Here is a 9,383-nt window from a genome sequence, read left to right as displayed (position 1 = left end):
AGATGAATGGTAGATATCAGGTGCTGAATCAAGTTTCAGTAATAGAAACTCCTGTAATGTCTCCTTCTCAGTCTTGAGTGCAGATGGGAAAACCAGCGATCAACATACCAATTTTTCTCTTGGATGGTCAGGCACTGTCTCTGTCGGTAGACAAAGCAGTTTATCCCACCAGCCACGGTCCAGACGTGTTTTCTCAAGAAAGAGGGAAAGAATTACTACTTCAGTTAAAAATCATTACAGGAGGCATTTAGATAACAAGTGTCATGAACTTACAGATTCCTTTCTTGGTGAGGATACAGAACTAATTAAATGAAAGAATCAAACCATATGTGAGCTAAGTGGGGTAGAGAAGTACCACACATCAGCCAAACACATCTGGAATCCAGACCTCAAATAGTGAAATCAGGCAATGGTGAATGTTATATCATTCCTTAAAATATATTTCATATACATATATTTTATACAGTTTTGACTTGCAGTGCTTGAAGGCCACAGCCAGTGCCAGGGTTTAAAATAAGACAGAGAACCTACAGTTTAAAGTAATTTTACTATTTTTCCTGAAAATAGCATAATTCTTTTGGATTAAAGTTGCTTCGCATATGAGGGGCCTCAATTTCGGTCGATACACACAGCTCACCCACATGCACATGCCAACTTCCAGACACATATCACATGAAATGAAATATCAGTTGTAGAGAAAATAAATCCTAAAGTGTCAATTTGTTCATAAAAAAATTAGCATCTGGACCTTTCCGAGAAACACTTGACCAACTTGTTTACAAAATGATATAATTTTTCCTTAAAATAATAATATTTTTCTCAATGTAAACTAGACCCATTTCCAGTAGTGGATTAATGTGCAATATATACATGAAGAAATATAGTTATCTGAAAGCAAAACTGTACCATCCTCTGTATGGCAATAAACACTGAAGTATACACAAAGTGTTCCTCAGCTCAGCTCACTTGCTCCTGTGAATGAAGCGCTTGCCTTCACCTTACCTGTATAAACGAAGCTCCTGTGAATAAGATTTCACCTTCTGGCTTTAAAGTGGCACAACCTGGTAAGACACTGGGCAGTGCCTTGCACACAGAGTGATTGCTCTTCTTCTCCTTGTGATATATCATGAGTAGTTATTTTTATGCTTTTAACTCCAAGTCCCCACTTCCACCAAGAACATATAGCACAAAGGGACTGAGGGCTAGGAGTATTAGACAACTTCTGTGCTTCCTCCTGAACATCAGTGACTATGAAGACATCAGGCACACGTTACTGTAGCTTCTGAAAGCACAAAACAGACCCTTCTCTTTGCTTTGAAAGAAGGATAACTGCAAGAGGACGAAGGGAATCAGCAGAACAACACTCAAGACTTGGGACTCTGCACGAAGACTGGTCTAGTTGTCCATTGCTGCCACCTACCGTACAAACTACAGGCTTTTAATGAGAAATACTTCTCAAGTTTTCAAGCCGGTTTAGCTCAGGGCAGGTATGCCGCTTTAACTGCAATGATATAATTAATAAAGTCCACCTCCCTCTCTATCTTGAAGACCTGGCCTTTATTACGGACAGTATTTATCTGCCCTAATGTTAGCTTCCTCAAAGCTGGGTGTCTAATCAAACAGAGCTGACCAGGGCCCTGGGATATTGTGAGCAGCACTCCAACGAACATGTAATTCCAACCTGGACCAGATGTCCAAGACAGGATGAATCCCCCTTCTGGAGGTGCCCATCTCTTTCTTGTTAGACCCTAGATGATCAGACTCAGATTACATGCCCACATCGGCACAACACACTTTTCTTGACCTAGTTATTCTGGTGCTCTCTACCCAGGTGAAAGATGCTTTGGCCAAAGAACAGCTTATCAGGTGTAGCCTTTGCCTCTGGGAGTTTTTCCAGCACAGTTAAAGAAGTCACAGTTCATATCTCATCATGTCTTGGACCAACATTGTTAAGCCAGCAACAGCAGTTTTGAACAGAAGCAGCCTTGATCAAGAGCAAGAGCAGAAAATCTTGGGCTGCAGTACTTAGGCTGAAGTCTGAGTTTACAATTTTATTCTTCTCAGTATCAAGTTGAGAGGTTGGAGGACGCAAGCATCTAACTTACGCGTAATAGTACACTGTCAGAAGTTTCACCAAAGTGAAATGTATCAAACAGATAAAGAACAAGTGTGTGAGTGTGGGGTGGGTGTGTTTGCATGTGAAAGGAAAATGGTCAAGAAAATGCTGTCTGTATGGAAAAAGGCACGAATATTCATCAGGGCCCAGTGTGTGGTGCATGTTGTGTTCTTAGCATACTTCCCGTGTTTCTCTGTTACAGCTTTATCCACTTGTCTCTGTTACAACTTGATCTACTTGTATCTAAAGGAACCAGATGGCCCCTACAAAGTAACTCTAAAGATAAAGATGATGTTGAGAAGATAAAAATGTTTTGGTTGCTGGTGCAGCACTGGGTTGCACTGAGAGTTTTATTACCACATCTCATCAGAATATACTCATGTCAGCATACTTTCATTAATCTTAGAAAAAATCCAGGTCACAGCTTTGAATGTTAATAGCATATAAAGTCTGTCATGATGCTTTTGGTTCTCCTGAAACCTGACAGCTGACCAAACCCCTAACCATTAGACAAATAGAAAATATGGTTCTAGAGTGACCTAGATCCAGTGAAGCAGTCAACACCTGTGTGTCAAAACCAACATAGCTTTACTCAGCTTTGCTATTATTATCCTCTAATTTTTTAAAAACTTCTGAAAGCAACCCACAGTCATACTTGCCTAGCTGCAGTAAATCCATGATAAATAAGCATAACAAAATACATGTATAATACATAGGCAAAGAAATACTTTAACAAAGAAGGAAAGAAGAGATGGAAGTGGAGGGGAAGAATGAAAGAATTAGTATTCTAGGCCATACAATCCTATTATTATGTTTTCATTACCTCACAAAATTAGTTTTGATCCAGCAAGCTGCCAGTTTGCATTCATACAGATGAAAAATAAGTGTATTTTAAAGCTTGTTTTGGCTTCTGGCTGTCATTTGTTTTTTTGATCAGTGGAGAAAATGAGAAATGCAGTGATTATGTAAATATTCCAGACCACAGTACCTAACAGATACTAATTTCATCCTTGATTTTGTGCGAAAGGCTACTATGTGGGGAAATCTTTTTCCAGCTTTTAAACTATAGAGCTGCTTGCCACAGGATGTTGAAAATGTACATCAGTTCAAAAAAAACTCAGACAAAACCATGAAAAAATAGCTATTAAAGACTTATTAGATACGAAGTCAACTCTTCTGCCTCATGTGGCCCTCCACTCACAAATTGCAAGACACAGGAAGAACACACCTGCCCTCTTCCTACTTTCTTCCCTAGGTACCTGCTACTGGCACTATTAGAGAGAAAATGGACCACTGGTCTAGGTCAGCCCTTCGACGGATCAATGACGCCCATATTTTTAGAGCAGTTGGAGGAATCGCTGAGGCATCATATGTATTTCCCAGCTGACGGACTAATGGGTTCACTGCTAATGCTGGAACCAAGTGTATGACCTCTGTCTTAATGGGAACAGCAAGGCACGCTGCTCAGGTAACATCTAAAGCCAGAAACCTTCAGAACTGGGTGGCTTCATAAAGTCTCCCAGTTCATCTTCACTGTGTTAATATGGGGAAACTTTATCAGCCTGGACTTCCAGTGACAGTATAGAGAGGAGATTTATCCACTTACATAATTTCAGTAGCATCTTGATTCACAGGGTGTTTTTTATAGAAAAAAAATGTTTTATTTAAAATGCACAGGATGGAAAAGCTTTATCTCTGATCCCTTTTGGACATTTAACAAAAAGAAATAGTGATGCATATACCATAGACTGTTCCAACATCTGGTAATGATAGAAAGAGATGGACACAAGCAAAATTGTGCCCACTTTCAGCAGGCTGAGGAGAATTTACAATAACATATATTCATTATATTGTGAATGTAGTCAGCTTTGATGCATTGCAAACCTGCCCTTCTTGACTCAAGAGTCTGTGAGGTATGAGTTATTCAGGGTTATAAAAAAACCTGTAAATTATGTTCATCCTTACATCTCTCAATGTATTTCTTCAAGAAAAGCAATAAAGAATAAAATTACAGAACACCTGTCCCATATGTAGCATACATTTTGGATTCCTTTAGGTAGAAGACAGAGTATATTAAAGGGAAATGCTGTGCCTGGTGAGAAGGTTAGTCCTGCTAACTCGAAATTAAGAGGCTTCAAGACAATCTGTTTGTGAAATTTACGTTCATCTCCTGCCAGATTCCTAGCACACAAACTTGTGCTAGAAGTGGTGAGGAAACCATTTTCTCAGCAGTGGAAAGTGGGGCACTGCTGGGCTTTGTGGGAGGACAGAGGTGCCAGGGCCACCCCCACTGGTGAGTAACAGGTCGCTTCCCTGCCAGCCTTAGAGCCAGGGGTTAGTTGTACCAGCACAGAAAGGATTGGGGTAGACGCAGCACACTTCAGATAATTAGGCTAGAGAAAATGTGATTATCAGGCCATGGTGATCATTGATTTAGAAATCAAGTATATCCTGTGATCTTTTTAAATGCTACTTTTCTAGGACACCTCAGCCCTTGACTCGGAGCATTGCTGATGGGCTGGTACTTTGAAACATCTGGGAGCTCATCTCACTAAGAATAGCGCTTTTTGGTTGTTTTTATGCACATTTTTTTCATGTGAGTAGATTTTAAACACTAGGTGTCAGTCAGTCACCTCACAAAAGCAAACCCTGAAACCATACCACTTTTGTATTTGGCAGCAAAAACTTTTAAAAAGAGTATGTCCAACAGTGCACACATGAAAGAAGAACTGCAGTAACGTCAAAGCCAGCTGCAGCAATTATTCCACAGGGCTGTTTAGCAGCCACAGAGACCCCAGAGCCAGGGAGTGTGGAGAAAACACTGTTGCAGAAAGACCCTTGTACACACTGTGGTGACTATTCACACTGTCTCTGTAAAATCCTTGTTAATATGTTGTCTAATGCTACAGGTGATTGGTAAACCACCCATGATACTCCAGCTTCTGGAGCATTTGTAAAAACTTATGTTTCAAAAGAAAGGACACCCATTAGCCACACTGAAAAACAGGAGTTCAAGCAGCAACATTCTCTTCTGCATTTCCTCCTAGCTAACTTAGGACACTGGCAAGGAGTCATGCTACTACATTTCGAGAAGTTATGGCCCCCTCTTGTTTTTCTGATCTTTGGAGGTTGCTCCCCGTGGGGAATCGTTGCCAAGCTGTTGTGACAACTGAGGGCTGTTTAAGCAAAATGCTTACATTGACAACAGAGTTTGAGTATTGTTGCAGCAAAGAGGCCATTTGGCTGGTGGTGAACTGCAGCAGGAGTTGCTGATCTTCACAAGTTGAGGCCCCTCAGGCAGTCCTGTGCTGAGGGTATTCAGTTTTGTCGGTCTGGCTTTTGGTGATCTGGTGCCACAAGAGATACAGATACTCGAGCTGTCTCCATAGAAGAACAGACTATACAAGAGGAGCTGTTTGCTTAAGCACTGCTGCGTGACTACAGACATAACGCCTCAGGACCCAAACTAGTATGTCCTCATTGAGCTCCCAGCGTGGATGCATAGGGTGGCATCCAGCTGCCTCTCCGCTGTGTGACTTGAGCACCCAGGTTTCCTTCGGATTGTGCCATGGACCTGTCTCAAATGCCCACAGCCCCACTAGGTGTCAGGGCACATACATCTTCTGCGCAATCTAACCGCTGTCTGAAATTTGGCTTTGCACTTACAGAGTATTTTATTATTCTCTTCAGTTACGTTTTGATTCAGAAATCTCAGTAATCCTCAAAAAATCTGTTACCTATTCTTGAAATACGTTCAGACTGTTATTGTTTCCTGGAACCGTACACATGTATAATTTCAAACACTCAACTACTTTTAAGAAAATGCCACTGTGTATCTTGAATGGAAACTTACTCTAGAGCGTATGAAGAAATGTATTTTATGGTTTGGATCTCTACTTTTTTACATGTACGTTTAAAATTACAGCAGCTCTGCTGTGATAATCTGAGGAGAGATATCTTTTATGACATGCTGACCCCACAATTTACAATATTGTTTCAGCCAGCCTGTGAGATCCCAGGATACTGGGCTTGTGCTGCTCTCAACTGTCTGATCCTTGGGTACCGTGGGTTAGGTTAGTGGAGCAATCTCCATGTGTTAGTCCACAGGATGAAGGACCGCCTAGGACATATTGGCAGAAAAGGCAGGTAGCTGCTTTCAGGCTGAAAGAATAGTGATGGATTTTTCAACGCTCTGTACTTTGTAAGGCAGAATACAGCCATGTGCAGGGCTAACCTGTAAGAGCAGTTGCATTTCCACGCACTCTTCACTCATCCTGCCTGGGCATAGGTCACTGCAGAAGGTGAGGGGACTGGAGAACCAGTCCCTTTGAAGTCTAGATGATCACTGCAATTTGGGTCTTTTCTATATTATTTCGTTTGTTTGATCTCACTTCAGGGCTTCAGTACTTTTTTTTCCTGGTGATGGGAAGAAACAGCAGTGAATTAATTCCTTGTCTATGTACCTGTCTTCCTGCTGTGATCACTTGGCCATCTTCTTTTCTTGTTCCCTTTACTTCAGGGTAGTTTTGCACCTGCACATGATCATGATGGCCATGACAGCCCCTCAAATCAATAAAGAATAGACATAGTCGTATGGCAAGCCTTCTACAAAGACAAAGGCTGCATTGTGTGCAGCAATATGCAAACACCTATACCCAGATTCATTCCACTTACATGAGGTGCTTCTCTTAGAAAGCCAGAACCCCTCTATAGCCCATGGAGAAAGACAGACACCTCCAAAAGATGGTTAGTTCCACCTGAGGATGTCTGTTTCCTTCTACTTTTCTCCCTGGACTTGCAAGAGCTCCCTCTTACCCTCCCTTTTACTACAAGAGCTCTATTTCAGCACACAAAGTTAGTTGAAAAGAAATAAGGGAAAAACATTAGCTATATAAAAGATATAGCCGCACAAACAGAAAACATAGTTAAAAGGTAAAAAATTGGAAGATGGGGGAAAGCAGGGTAGTGGTGAATAAGAAAATGGCTCTCAGATGCCCTGTGTCCTCAGACCTGTCATCAGAAGGTGTCCTGCCTTTGCCATGTATACCTGCTAATTTGAAAGTTGTGTCTTTTTCATCATTCTTCGTTTGAGCAGATGCAAGACCGATAACTGTCACCGAAAATACCCTCCTGGTTGCTTGAAATAGCCATTTATGACTCTTTCTAAATTCAGTGCAGAAAACTGGGCTCAGTTTTGAACTCACTATCTGCTTGAAACCTAAGATTGACCTGGTGTCACAAGTACTGTCTTTTTCTCACTCAGAACCAGAGCTCACAACATGAAGCATATGATAGTATGGTGATTTGATCTCTGAGATACAGCCATAAGCAAAAAAATTATATCCTTCCAAATTATCATGTGGGTCTTTTGTTCCAAACTGGCTATATGAAGCTGAATTTGGTGTTTTACTGCTGAAGTAAAACAAATGAGCACTGTAACAAAAGAACTCTACATCCTTCGCCTATGCAGATCCTTTCATGTCTATGAAGGTTGAATGAATTGGCCCGACACAGACTCTGCCCTCTCCCTTGATGACTACTTCTTTAATGTTTGTGAACACTGCATATTTATAAGTCTTTTACCTTCATTCAAACTCTGGCTGAAGCTGGCTAGCAGGATTAAAAGGAAAAAAGAAGAGGTGACTGAGAGACATAGGTCCTTATACACACACAGAATGATCAGTCAAAACTCATTTACCTAATAATTCAGGCTCAAAGTTTTTGAAGACACACTACTACTCTGAAAAGTGAAATTATCAAAATACTAATACATCATGCATAAGATCTGACCTTCAATGTGTTTAGATAAATTTACTGAACTCAGTTACATTAGTCTCACACTTTTAGAGAAAACTTCAGCAAATGAGCTGATTGGTATGCTTCATAATTAATAATAACTTTGAAGATTAAAGTCCATTTTTGTAATCAATAAGGAGTAAAAGAATTCACAGACTCAAAATGGTGATTTTTTTGTCTCTGTAAAAGATCTTCTGTTAAGTGAAGATGAGTGAAAGAGCTCTCTGAAAAAAATCAATTGTTGTACAATGCACGTAAAAGCATGGCATTTATCAAAGGAACCAAGCGAGATGATAAACACAGAGCTGTTTGGAAATAATATGGTTTTATTAAATATCTGCTTTTAAAAGCATGTAAGCATTTGTTGTGATTGTGCACATCCTAAAGTTATGTTCATTTCTCTCTGTCAATAAAACATAATTTTTGCACTTGTGGTGAATGCAATAAAACTTACCATATAAACTTGATGAGGGCACATCAATCTTGCTCCCAAAGAAAGTAATAGCAAAGCTCTCTCTGAGTATATGGAATTTCTTTATTCTGTTGAAACACTAGGAAGTGCATACAATTCTTGCACAAAGCCTGGCTGTTAGCATAGCAAGACAGAGACTGATTTCAGAATCAAGTGCCATCCATAGAAGAAAGGAGAGGCAGACACCTCCTGACTATCATATCAAGCTGAAGATATATTTTCCTTGGCTTAACAAGACAGTATAACTGCAAGGAGGAACCATTTCACAACAAATATGAAGTTCCTGAAACAAATGTTGTTTCAATATTACAAAAATCACATAGGAGACAAGATTAAAAGACATTAGATTTGGTTGGCTGGCTGGGGTTTGTTGTCTGGGGTTTGGTTTTTTTTTCTGGTTTGTTTTATTTTTTTGCCAAAGCTAGATGATACTCGATATAAAGCTGCAATTTGATCTGTTGGATCATAACACAAACATCCTGTCAAGACAAACTGATGGTCTACCTAGTTTTTTCCTATGTAGCGTGTGGGTGTGTTTTTATCTGTTTATTGGTTTCAAGAATGTTTGGAATTAATAACAAGGTAATAAAGAGCAAACCAGAAAATATTATAATGGCATTGGTAAAAATTCAGGGTGTATCAGTGGCTCAAAAACTGCATGTAGGTCTGGTTGTCCAACCTAAAAAGAATACAATAAATCCAGAAAGCAAAAGACCACAGTGGTGAAAGGTGTGAAATAGTTTGCACCTGAGAAGGAACTAGGTGGTCTAGGATCCTTCAGCCCAAAACAGAGGATGTTGGTTGGAAAGGATGGTTATACTGGCCATAAACTAAACAACTGGCTATAAAATAAACAAATCAGATACAGCTTTTCCAGCAACATGCATTGCTAAGCTGTAAAAATCTTTGCCAAGGAGTGCTGTGGATGCTGGTGGTCAACACAGCTTCAAAAGGAGACAGAAAAAAATCTCATACAACAACCCTTGATTCATCAAGAAC

The sequence above is a fragment of the Opisthocomus hoazin genome, chromosome 1, assembly GCF_030867145.1.
Source record: "Opisthocomus hoazin isolate bOpiHoa1 chromosome 1, bOpiHoa1.hap1, whole genome shotgun sequence".
Classification (NCBI taxonomy): domain Eukaryota; kingdom Metazoa; phylum Chordata; class Aves; order Opisthocomiformes; family Opisthocomidae; genus Opisthocomus; species Opisthocomus hoazin.
Note: the sequence above shows the minus strand (reverse complement) of the source record.